Here is a 14,335-nt window from a genome sequence, read left to right as displayed (position 1 = left end):
TCGTCCAGGCCTGACAATTTTTACACGTGTGAGGATTGTAAATGCAGACGGTACAAACATAGCTCAAGGCGCCAACGTAGAATTTATAAACTATCCAGGATGTACATTATTCTCACAGGTCGATATAATGTTGGGGGATAGACTTATAACACAATCCTCCAACACATAGCCATATCGCGATATAATTGAATGTTTGATTAACTATGGACGGGACACTTTGGATACACAATTCAGTACCGGTTTGTTTTGTAAAGCAGTAGTACTCATATGAACGATGCGTCCATAAGCGGAGACAACACAGGGTTGGCGGCTAGAGGAGAATACACAGGAGACAGCAGAATCGTGGAGTTAATCGCCCCGATACACTCTGATTTGTTTTTTCAAGAAAAACTATTACTAAATGGTGTCGATATTTCTCTGAAATGTATACGGTCTAAGGATGAATTTTCTCTTATGACGCCGGGAAATGTACAATTTCGAGTTAAGATTATGTCAGCCAGTGTATTTGTGAAAAAGGTATCTGTTGCTGCAACTGTACGTCTGGCCCATAGCAGGGCTCTACAGCATACTAATGCTAAATACGCTATAGACAAAGTGGCTTTGAAAACTTTCTCCATACCTGCAGGAACCAGGGTGTGCAACCAAGAAAATCTCTATATTGGTCAGATCCCTAAATTTGTTATTGTCGGTTTTGTTGATAACGAGGGATATACAGGAAATTATGTGCGCAATCCGTTTAATTTTGAGAACTTCGATACAGAGTTTATAAGTCTATACGCTGACGGTCAGTCTTTTCCTGCAAAACCCTTTCAACCATTCTTCCAGAGAGGCCAGTACACAAGAGAGTATTATCAGCTGATTCAGACCACCGGACGTCATCTAAAAGACAGATCGTTGGCCATATCACGTCAAGATTTCGGAGCCGGTTACACATTATTCTGTTTCAATTTGGAACCCGATGAAGGGTGTGCAGGGAATGTGTCACTAATTAAAACCGGCAATGTGAGGCTGGAAGCTCGTTTCAGAGTTCCTCTACCACGCACTGTTAATCTTATTTGTTATTCTGTTTTCGATTCAGTTATCGAGATATCAAACAGGAGACAAGTATTGATGGATTACTACTAAAAAAACATAATGAATACGATAGAATTAATAGTATTGTTAGGAAAAGAATTATTAGGGGTACAGATTTTCTGGGGGTCCTAGCATGCGATCAGCTCCCTAAACATGGTGTTTATAAATATCCAGCTATGTTGATTGTAAACACGCAGCCCTCTAACATGCCTGGTGAACATTGGCTGGCTATTTATATTACAAAACATAAACAAGGGTATTTCTTTGACAGTTTTGGTCACCCGCCTGACATATTTCCAACGATGATAAATAATTTTCTGATAAAAAACTGTACGTGTATTTCGTACACTGGAAATACTGGTTTCACACTGGAGTTTTATTCCTGTATGATGGTGACATAAAACAATATGGATGTGAGTGAGTTAATCATCCTCTCCACAAAATGCCTGTCTCAGTCAGGAACAGCGCAGACTGACTATGCAGCACTATCTCCTAAAAGTTATCACATCTTTCCACACAGTGAAGCACACAACTAAACATCTATGAACATAACAAATGGAAGCTGAGCAACCACACACATACCTGTATGATGGCGACATAAAACAATATGGATGTGAGTGAGTTAATCATCCTCTCCACAAAATGCCTAACACAAAAAAAATAAAATACATTTAGCATGTAGGCTATTACATGGAGAATGCATTAGCACATGCGCACCACACACACCCACACTCATTCGCGCGCACACACACACAGGGAGAAATCACGGTAAAATAACTTTCTCTCTCTTGCTCAAAATGGCTCCCACAATCACGTTACACGACAGATAACACCATAAACACATCTTGGAACAGTATTATATTAACATACGTTCACTAACTTAGCATTAAAACTCTAAAACAATGTAACTTTTCGACCGAGCCTCAACTACATACCTGTCTCAGTCAGGAACAGTGCAGACTAACCAGGACGGGAGCTACATGCATCATATCCGCAGACTTTCAAAATAAAAGCTCGGGTTTGTAAAAAAAGAAGGAAATAAATAAAAAAAATAAAACCACAACAATTTGATTAATCTATATTTCAAGTAAAAAGAAACTAAAACGCATCATGTGATGGATTTTGGTGAAATTAATAATAATAATAAAAAAAATGAAATACCAAAATGTTTCTCTGTTACATTCACCCCTCCTTAATTTTCTCCAAAATCCTGAACATAATGGAGAATATTGTATGCAACAAATTAAAATGATGAAAGAGATACAGTGTTCAAAGTCACTCAAACCAGGATGTCCCCTGGAATCTGATTCCTTAAACCAGCATATAAAGCTACTTCTAAAAATAGGTTCAGAGAGAACAGAAGTTGATCAGGCTACTGTCTCTCCTAGTTAATATGATGCCTTGTACACCACATAAAATCCTGGTACACAGTCCTAAAAATACTTCAACTCACACAAGCTATATCTCTATTGTTTCACTTTAAAACAAAGTCAACAAAGACTGGGACCTCCTACTAAACTCATGCACATTTTTGCTGTCTGGCAGTGGGTTCTGCACCATATTCTCTATCAGTCGATCAACTGCTTTAACAACCCTGCCTGCGCGTGTTCTGAGAACATGTCTCTCAGGCCCTGAATCTTGTGTTGGTGTCTGACTATCATTGACTGTTGTGGGCATGATGTCACAGGTGCTGTCTCACATATGTTAGGAACACTGGCTAAGGAGTCATTCTGATCATCGGTTGTAGGGGACTTGGGAACCACACTGGCACCAGGTGAGTCTCTTAGGGGTAAAACCCCCTCTCTTTGTCCTATGCTTCCACTGCCAGCTTTGGAACTTCCAAATGTCATCCGATCAGAGTCTCTGATTGGGAAACGTGTTGTCTCATCCTCCACCAATGACTCACAGTCAACATCAGATGACATACACACCCATGAGCAGGTCCGATCCTCTGAATTTTCCTCTGCCAAACCACTCAAAGCATCAAGTGGCTGAGGCTGAAAACCACTGATCTCATCTGAAGCGCCTGAATCCGGTTCTGCCCTGGTTTGTTCAGGGATTGGTAAAAAGCTCACATCTAAAATCAGGTTCCAATGCACCACCTTGGTCCTCCCACTCTCATCCTCGATTTTGTAGATGTGAGTTTGGGGATTACGATCTATGACTGTATAGATGGTGGGTTCCCACTTGTCTGCCAACTTCTTCTTTCCTCTCTCTGCTTTGTTGGCAAGCAGAACCCTGTCCCCAACATTCAGACAGGTGCCCCGAACCTTTTTGTTGTAGCCATCAGCTTGATGCTGCTGCTCTCTTCTTGCATGCTGTTGGGCAATACTAGCAGCTTCATGAAGGCTTGCCATCAGCTTGCTGGCATAGGTGTTGTAGTCAACCACATTGGCATCCTTCAAGACCTGCTTGAAAACCATGTCCACCGGGAGTCTAGGGACTCGACCGAACATCAAGTAGAATGGGGCGTATCCAGTTATTTCATGCACGGTGGCATTGTAGGCAAAAGTCAGAGTCTGTATCTGTTGTGCCCAATGTTGTTTAGCTGCCAATGGTAAGGAGCGTAACATGCCGCCGAGTGTCCTATTGAACTTCTCCGTCTGCCCATTTCCCATAGGATGGTATGTGGTCGTGTGTGACTTCTTGGAACAGTATTATATTAACATACGTTCACTAACTTAGCATTAAAACTCAAAAACAATGTAACTTTTCGACCGAGCCTCAACTACATACCTGTCTCAGTCACAGCGCAGACTGACCAGGACGGGAGCTACATGCAACATATCCGCAGACTTTCAAAATAAAAGCTTGGGTTTGTAAAAAAAGAAGGAAATAAATAAAAAAATAAAACCACAACAATTTGATTAATCTATATTTCAAGTAAAAAGAAACTAAAACGCATCATGTGATGGATTTTGGTGAAATTAATAATAATAAAATAAAATAAAATACCAAAATGTTTCATTTCTTTTTCTATCTGTTACATACGGATGTGTTTTATTCTAGAAAACAGGTTCAAAATAATCTCGCAACAACATGTGGCCCACACTGTGTCTTTTTTCTATGTCATGTACAAAAAGGGATACCGTATTCACGGTTTTTAAATATGTATGGACCCGATCTTGTTTGTAATGATGCAATGGTATGTCAATTTGTTAATAAAATACGACCTGATGTATGTCAGGGATATGATTTTACGTGTGTACAATGTGGATAACAAATGTGTAATCTAATGTTAAATGGTGTTTAAACTGTGTTAACATCAAATAAATATTGAACACAATCTTATTTTAAGGTATCGTTTTTTTTAATTCATGTTTAAAAAATAATAATAATAATCATTGCATATATGTATATATACAAAAAAAAGAAGGAAAAAAAGAAACAACTGTTTATTAAAATGGAACAACAGTAAATAAAATAAATAATAAATATAATAGGAAAAAAATAGAAAAACATACAGCTGTATCAACACCACAGCCTGTCTTAAACACACACATACACATTCACATATACATGAAAATACTTTAAAAAACAACAATGTACCATTGGCAGCGAGGAAAGAAAGAAAGAAAAAAATCTAGAAATTACAGGTATATTGTCCCTGAAACATTTATGCAGCAAACCATGGTATTTAAACAATAAAGAAGACAATTCAATCTATACATAAAATGATACAAAATATGTAAAAAGAAAAATATATAAGTAAAATATAAAATAAAATACATGTAAGACGGAAATCAAAAATTTAACCAGCTGGTGTACCAACTACGTGATTTCAAACCCCTCAACCTCAGGGCCCTTAGAGGGGCACGGTATCTGGGTGTACTACTAGGACTCGCCCTTTTTCTCTCTCGATACGTGTCATGGGGTATAAAACTGGCATCACTCGTTGTGTCAGCGATTCCTTTATATTCAGCAATAGCCCGTCGCACCATAGTGTTTGGGATAGCCGATAAAGGAATATTTAAATGCACCATAGTTTTTAAAAACAGGTCCCACCCTATAGGTCTTGAAACATCTGAAACATTATGTGAAGCAGTAACGCTTTTTACCAAATCGTATAGGTGTGAGCCTCGGACAGTGTGTTTGTCGACGATGATCTCACCCTGATCTGTCCATGAAATCAAATTTTTTGATCGGTTATCGCGTCCAAAATGTATTCAGCGTTTTTTCTGCTTCTTTTAGGTATGTGCTTTAATACCTCTTCTGTGATAAAATCTTTTTTGGCAACGTCGTCAATACGTGGTGTGATATTGAGGCTGGGACCGTTTGTATCATGACCTTCACTGACTGGCAGTGATAGCGTCAAGACGTTTTTTTCACTCACGTTCTGTTTTGCTAATACCAGGTATCGTTGTAGAATACCAGCATATTTTTTGGCCTTCTCATAAACGTTCGTGTCCGGTAGTTTTAACACGTCGATCATGGCTTTATCTAAGTCATTTTGCGCAATTTGCCTTATGGAACCAGTGTTCTGCTCCTGCTGTTGTTTTAAGGCGTCCAATTGATGCTGAGGGACCAGGAACATTTTTTGTGCGTGCTCCATTTCAACCTCTGTTAAAAAGACCGGCTATAAAGGGTATAGCTGCTCCTAGCAGGGGTAATAAAAAACCTCCAGTCTGATTGATAGTCTTTTTCTTTTTTAAAAGTTTGACTTTTTTATCAGCTACTAGTCTGATGATGGTTTTCTTTTTTTTTTTAGCTGTTTGTACTGTTTGTCCGTCAAAGGGATGTTGCCGCTTATTACATTGAGAGCTATTTCACACAGAGCATTCACAAAGTCAGCGCTTGCATGGCCCACAATGACCCTTCGTACACTCGGTGGCAACTCCAACAGAGCCAAATTCCTCTGCATACGTAACGACATTGTCACACCTTCTGCTTTTTAGAGATGTACACAACTGGACGATCTGATAGCACTGCAGTTCTGAGTCTTAGATAATCTGGTGTCTTGGCTTTATAATCAATAAGAAGATAGCCATATGCCGTGTTGGTGGCATCATTAAAAGCCTCTAAAAAAATGTGGTATTGCCTGGAAACATTTGTCATCCTATTAATGTAATTTGGTATTTATCTCTAGGATTTTTAAACAAAACAAGGTAGTTGGTATTCAAACTAATAGTACGACTAGCCTTGCCTTGAATAAATAGATTTTGCACTAAATATATACAACTAAGATTCCTTTGATGAACGTATTTGGTAAAAACATTTTGTACTTCTATATTATTGCAGGCGTCATTCATTAAATCATCTATAATAAGCAGATTGTTTTTGTCTAGGGGTAACAATACATCATCACACAGAGATTCGGGGAGACCATTCACAAAGTTAATGTCTCTCATCTGTAGTAGTTGATCATATAAAGGTTGCCAACACGAATAAATGTATACAACATTGTCAATAGGGTGTGAAATAACCCTCGATGCATTTTCAATAACACTCTTGACAAAATATGTCTTCCCACAGTTTGAAGGACCGCTCACCACCAGACTAAATGGATGTTGTAGTCTGTCATCAAACCCACGATCTGATCTAATATCCATAAGGAAGTGTAGTATAATCAGCCAACACCCTACGTTTGTTGTACACAACCTGAACCTTCTTTGTAACTGTGTCATTCTTGAGATGGAACCTCTTTTTGTCTCGTTTGATTGTTTCAGAAACAGTCACCATGTGCGCATCTGTACTCTGATTGGTCACAAAAGATTGTACTAGACCCAACAGAGACTCAGGGGTGACCACTGCAGCATTTTAAGCATTTAACGTCACCCCCTTGCATTTGACCTGCGTTTTGCCATGTGCTGTGTGATAGGCATAGCACTTTGGACCCCCAGATACGAATTCGGTGATATAATCTTCTTCAGGGAGTCCGCACACATTACCATCATTCAGGTCATCAGTCAAATCACCCAGGTATTCACCTATGGGTGGGTTTCACTCCCCCGGCCGTGAAGTAAAAACAACGCTGTCAGTATCACAGTAAAGAACACGTTGTTGTAACTTATCCAATACGTCATAGAGCATGAGTCGTGCGTGGGCTGTGGTCACGGCTCCTATAAAGATATTTACATCTTTAGTTCTGGAGGCCCTGACGTCAGCATGACACCATTGCACCATAGCCACATCATCTGAGATGAAACAAAACTGCCGCACATCATAATGATCGCTAAACATCAGCTGTGTAAATCTGGCTGGTTCTGTTATCAACTCACAAGCCAGCAGGTTATTCCTCATGCTAAATCTACCCCACAATGAGTTCAGAAGAAGCTTGTTGCAACTCCTCACCGCCTGGTTTACGCAGATTTTATCTGCATCTAGCTGGATGCCCTCTTTTTGGAGATAGTCATTGATGTATCTTTCTTTCTCCTCAGGTGTCTTGACATGTCCTGGATAACCAGAAGTCTCTTGCTTGCATTTTAGAAATGTCTTGACATAATCCCTGAACAATGTGTCGGTCTTGTTGGGAAAATGCCACACTTCATCAATATGCACTACCTGGTATCCCTTTTCAACCGCTTTTTGAAGCTCAAACTAGACCCACACACCCGACAACCGTCTGTCGTCGTCATTGTGTGTGCAGTCACTCGTCTGGTTCAGCGCCTCAGCACATGTACGGCATAGTGGGAACATGAGTTTATTGTGACACCTATAGGGCAGGACAGGATGGTACAAACCTCTCAGTGGGAGCACAACACACTTCACAAACCCGAAATAGTTATCAAGGGAATCAAAATCCCTAAAGATAATCTGGGGGTGACCTATTGGATACTGTTTTTGCACGTTCACAGCCGGGTACAAACTGGTGAAGTCGTAATAACTTACCTTCTCACCATCTGACACCTTATGATACAGTTTCATGGCATTTGTACGACCTCCAAACAGAGCCTGTCAGGGGTCCAAACGTTCTGGTTTCTGGTAATCTTTCAGAAACGTCTGGTGACTAGGGCTAGTCTTTTTAAGCCTGAGTCATTCACACTCCCACATCACTATGACTTTTTTACATCCTTCAAAGCTTTAATCTTTGTAAAGAATGCACAGGAGAGCTCACCAAAGGTGTTTCCAGTGACTGGATTCATAGCAGACTGGACATGGCATTTGAGACACCCATGGTAGAAACAACCTGCAAATTCATAGCACGTATTTGTGATAGCCATGCACATAGTATGGACCTATCTCCTTTTCACCATGATTGAGCACATGAGCTATCTCGAGCTTCTCAGTGTGACGCAGGTATTCAAGCCATTCTATAGACACATTTGAATATGTCTTATTCTGCTCAAGGTATGCCCCATCATACGTGAGAGCGAGTGTGTCTTTAGGTAGAAACAGCGTTTTGAATACCCCCATACAACTACAGGCCAAGGTGGTGTATGCAAAGGGGTCGAGCTGGGTGCATTTGAGAAAAGTATCTTGGTAGATTACACAAGCTCTGCGCAACACTTCCACGTCGTTCATACAGTAGCGACGAATCTCTGTATTGAAATCAAAGGTTTCAGTGCGCACTGTGTCATACCAGGTCATGAATGCTGTTTTCTCTTTGGCAGTCATGCTGTCATAGCCGTAGTAGTGCGGTTCTGGGTAGGGACCTACATATAACTCGTGGCCCTCTGTGTTAAATTTATGGGGGAAATAGCCTTTTGACATATCCTCAAACCCCAAGGCTGCTGGTATTTTCGACAAGCGCATAGGCAGAAAGCTAAAGGAGTCTATCCAACGTTGTTGGTATGCTTTGTCATACATTAGAATCACCCTGCTGCCTCTCATCGTCAGCTGTGGGGTGATTCCTTGTTTGACAAAGTATTCCAGCAGTATGTAGTTGTCAAACCCTGACGCGTTATGTGCTATGAATGTATGGTTCTTATATTCGGGTTTTCTGAAGCGGTCAATCATGGTTTTAACACAGTTTGTTCCCTCGCAACAGAACTATTTCTTTCCATTGAGATCTTTTATACACGCGTAATTTGCCTCGTGTTTACCATTGTTATACCGCGTCTCAAAATCAAATATTTTGTATTTTTCATGCAGTTCTTTCTTCTTCAAAGGTAGGATATAACACTGATGCGGAGCCTCACCATCCAATTTGTTCTCGCGGCAGTGTCGACACCTAATAGGTTGACACTGGTGAGCTTTTTCTCCTACTTTGTAGATTCTACCGCATGTCTCACAGTAGTTAAGGCTGTCACAAGGTACCAATTGGTGTTCTTCCTCAAGCTGTTTGTGTTGGTTGTAACAAAATGTGGAATTGCATATACGTTTGCACTTATCACATTTCCTGGCACTGTTTGGTTGATCAAGACATATTGTTGTAAAACAAACATTACATCTGAGATCGCAGTTATGGTACAGGGGTGTTTCATATGTTTCATAACAATAATGACAGACATATGAGACACCCCAGATCCCCGTCTCGTTTTCTATCAGATAATAATGGTTATCGTGTAGATAGAGCCATACAGTGTCTCTGTTGTATGCGTCATGTGTTTTGTAACACAGCAATTGTTTACGGTCAGCGGCATGGTGGAAGATTATGATTTTTGCATTTATCTCCTCCTCGAATTTTGCGACATCATCAAGTGATACACTGTGAGTGAGATCGTGCATCACCTTCCTGTTTGTTTTCCGCATACACAATTTGTTCGGCCGGAGTCTTATCATCTTTGTGTTTAAAACGGGCCAGACAGAGACTGAAACACAAATTATTATTATCCCCACTATTGTCAGGGTTGTACAGAAAGCGACCTTTCTTTGACAAAATATTATCATAAGGCACTTTACCCAAACGGAGACGTGTTCCACCGCTTCTATTCTGTACCACCGTAACAATAAATTCCAATTTGTCATCAGTCATGGAGTTGTTGTTACTTTGCAAAACTTGTGAAATTTCTTCCATAAACAAATCTGCATTGTATTGATTGTCGGCGTTTAAAATAACCTGCACGTCACTGGCCAGGGATGGACCTCTCAATACTGCATTTAAAATACCACCAGGATGCGCTCCCTCTAAGGCTCGATCGATTACACAAGACAGCCTATCCCTAACTCTCATGGGTACTAATTCAGGACTATCGAGACTGATGTCTCTGAAATCAAGGCGCTGACGCAGTTCACAGGCATTGAAAGTAGGTATATTCCTGACTTGTATCTGATCCTGCCCGTTTTCATCATCATCATCATTACGGGATGAATCAGCACCACGCACAGGATCGATCTCACCATTCTGCTGTAAATCCCTATCTTCACTACCACCGCCTATCTGATTTACAGAAGGCTCATCAACAACAACACTACGGGGTTCTACCTGCCTTGGTACCGATGCAGATCCAGTCTGAATGGCATTGTCTACATCTCCATTGTCAGCAGCAGCAGCAGTCCCCATACCAACATCACCAATACTAATATCAACAGGATTATTGACAGCGGCAACATCAACAGCAACAACGTCATCATCAATATTCTCATCACCAGCAATGTTATCATCAGCAGCAGCAGCTGCAGCAAATCCACCAATGTCCACATCACCAGCAATGTTATCATCAGCACTAGCAGTAGCAGCAGCAGCAACAGCCGCAGGAGTAGAAGACTCTCGGGTAGAAATCATGTTTGACATAGATCTTTTGAATCGTTTGTACTGCGTCCTAACCCATCTAGGCACTGTTTTGGCATCATCATTAACGTTACCATAAGGCAAATTATTCTTTTGCGCAAAACGAATATATCCAGCCCGAGCCCCATCAATACTGTGAGACGTTGTTTGCTCATCATCACACCTAATGCCTCTGTGGTTCGACGTCTGTATAGTGTATTAGCACGTCTTTGCCATCGGACTATTTTTAACAAGTTTTGGTTTTGTCTTTTTAACACTGCTATTTTTTTAATCATAGAGCTTTCCAATTTCTCTAGTTTGTTATTCACTTTGTCAAACCTATCATTCTCTGTGTTTAGTAGTTCGACACGATCAAAAGCATTTGGGCCTAAATAGTATTCACAAAATCCACTTATATCCAATAGTTCTGGGGTATCTGACACGACTGGTAAGACAGAAGAATCGGGTGGCTGTAGACACTCCAGAGGTGTGATGGCCACGTTGGCCACCCAATCGTCGTTATCAGGACGCTCGAGTATTGGGGGTTGAAAATCGCCGAGCGCAGTCTGTTGACACCTCTGAGGCGCTGTGTCCACGTCGGACACCCAATCACCGTTATCAAGACACCAAGGTATTGGGTATTTAAAATCAGGAGGTGTAATCAGTGACACAGCTGGTGGTACACAATCATATGACACAACTATCTGTTCTACATCACCTGGTGGTGTAGAGGAGACCATATACACCGGGTGTGGTACGGGCTCCGCCTCACTCGTAGTTGTATTCAACCTCACAAGTGCGTCCACAGCTACATCCAGTTCATTTTGGAGAGCGCGCTCTGCATCGTCCTCTTCTCTAGGGGATTGTGGCTCCTGGGGAAAGACTACTGGCTGCAACACATTGCTCACCAACCTGTGATAAGACGATAAAGTTAGAAAGTAAAATAAAATAAATAAAAATAAAAAGAACATCCTGATAATACATACAACCGAAATAATTGTTACATACCTTGTATCAGGGACAGTTTGTATGGCCTTCTGCCTCTTGCGCTTTTTGGACAAGACTGCATTGGTTCTAACGACTTTAGGATGACCTGTCCTACCAGGTTTCTTGTTTGGAGCTTGGAAATCTATACAAACACACAAAATAGTTAACTCGTATGGTTATAATTAGCCGATATTATTGACTACTCGCCAAGTAAATAGAGTAAAAAAAAACAGGTTTTACCAACTACGTCTTCACGGCCCTCCTCTCTCGCTCTCAGCGCCTTTTCACTGAGGGAATATGATACATTCTGTGAATGTCCTGATGTAAACAACAGAACCACACACTGTCTTATGACTATGTGTGTTAATAAAAAATCTAACAATAAATACATAAATTAAACAGTATACATCTCGATATATTCAAACGCAAACAAAATACAATACTAAATAAAATTGCACTACATACCACTATGCCCTGCGTGCTTTAAGAGATAGTCTATTCACTCTGGGTCGACGTGTTTCTTCTTGGAAATCTATACAAACACAAAAAATAGTTAGCTCATATGGTTATAATTAACCGATATTGATGACTACTAGTCAAGTAAATAGAGTAGATAAATAAGTTTTACCGTCTGCAGCCTCTTGGTCCCCCGCTATCACTCTCCACGCCTTTTCACTGAGGGAATATGATACATTCTGTGAATGTCCTGACGTAAAGACCATAGCCACACACACACACACACACTGTCTTATGACTATGTGTGTTAATAAAAAATCTAACAATAAATACATAAATAAAGTAGTATGTGTCGATATATTCAAACACAGACCAAATAAAAATTCACTACATACCACTCTGCCCAGCGGGCTTTAAGAGTTAGGTTATTAACTCTGGGTTGCTGTGTTTCTTCTTCTTGGAAATCTATACAAAATAAAAATAAAAATAAATAAAAAAAACAAAACAAAAAAATACAGCGTTTGAACACCAGTTTAGCGATTGCAAAAACATTCCTATACTGTTGAGGAGTTTTTATACCACTAGTAAACTACCCTGAAGAAAAAAGATAGCTGCTCCTGATTTCATACATTGATACAATCACTTCTGTAAAAAATAAAAAGATAAAAATAAAAACACCAACTTTTGTTACCAGCCTCAGTGTCTGGATTAACATCCAACACATCAAGACCCCAAAGGCTACCTATTACGTAAAACCTTTAAAAACAGGATACATACAATGTTTACTATGCTATCACCGTATTAATAACACTAGATAAACAAATCTATTAGGAACAAGATAATAACAAACAAAATGAATAAATAAAACTCACCATTCAGAAGATCCATCGTATCAACACAACAGAAAAAATTAAAAATTGTCTTTCCAGAAAGTACGAGCCGCGGCCTGTCAAGAGCGCAAAAAGCGAGAGAGAAAGACCGACACTTTACAGTTAGCTTATATACACTCAAATAATCACACCTCCACCAGGGGTGGTATCACACGTCACCACGATAGGCGTAACCCAAAATTGTAGTGATGAAAAAGGAGTTTTGAGAAATTTAAAATCTAACCATTACTCTTTAACACATAACTATACACAATATATGTTGAATAAAACAATAAGAAAAGAAAACAAGCGTATATTAAAAAAGCTTCGCAACGAGACCACTCATCGATAGCTTCTAATAATAATTACATATACTTATATCCCCTTGAACTCTCAGGTCTTCACACCTAAACATGTCTAGTGAACTCATGACTGTGAAAAAGTGTTTTAGCCTGCAGATTGGGATTTTGTGGGGGGGGGGGGATGATTCAGGTTAACAACTATGTGTAAAACACAGAATCTGCTTTCCCACGACAACTGTCACAGACTAATACAATATGTCCCCCTTAGAGACATCTGAAGGTGTAAGTAATCCCACCAGCTACCTGTTTTTGACCCCCACCACTGAGGGGGGCACTTGAATAGTATTCAGTCTGAATGTAACAAGTTACTAAGAAACCCGAGTTTGATATATAAATATTTAACCAACATTCTTCAACTCAAACATCCTATGAGACCTATGTCAGATAAAACCAAAGACACACACACACACACACACAAGTTGTACCTTATTTGCAGACAGAGTGACTGCCTGATGTGTAAAATCACCCCATGCTTAAGGGAACTGTGAAAAGTGTTTTTTGTTTTTTTGGGATTTTGGGGGGAGATGATTCAGGTTAACAACTATGTGTAAAACACAGAATCTGCTTTCCCACGACAACTGTCACAGACTAATAAACTATGTCCCCCTTTGAGACATCTGAAGGTGTAAGTAACCCACCATATGGCTAACTCTAATACACATCAGAAAGGCCTTCGAAAGGTGTTTACACTCACACACACACACACAAACACAAACACACGAGAATGCTATGGGTCATAAACACACACACACGCACACACATTTTTTTTCTCATGCACACACATTTTTCTCACACGCACAGTCCACATGTACGCACATAGGGGGATACTATATACTACTAGTAGTGACTAATAGGTAATTAATCAAAATTACTTTCCACCACAGAGAGAGCTATGATAAGATTGTCTGAGAGCTGTAGCAGCCACTACCAAAGAAATTATGGCCACAGCTGATATCATTATGTGTCCTCTAATTCAGGGATCAGGGAACGTTTTTCAG

Source organism: Pagrus major, chromosome 2 (genome assembly GCF_040436345.1).
Source record: "Pagrus major chromosome 2, Pma_NU_1.0".
Classification (NCBI taxonomy): Eukaryota; Metazoa; Chordata; class Actinopteri; order Spariformes; family Sparidae; genus Pagrus; species Pagrus major.
The sequence above is the reverse complement of the archived record's forward strand: the minus strand, read 5'-3'. Positions refer to the sequence as shown.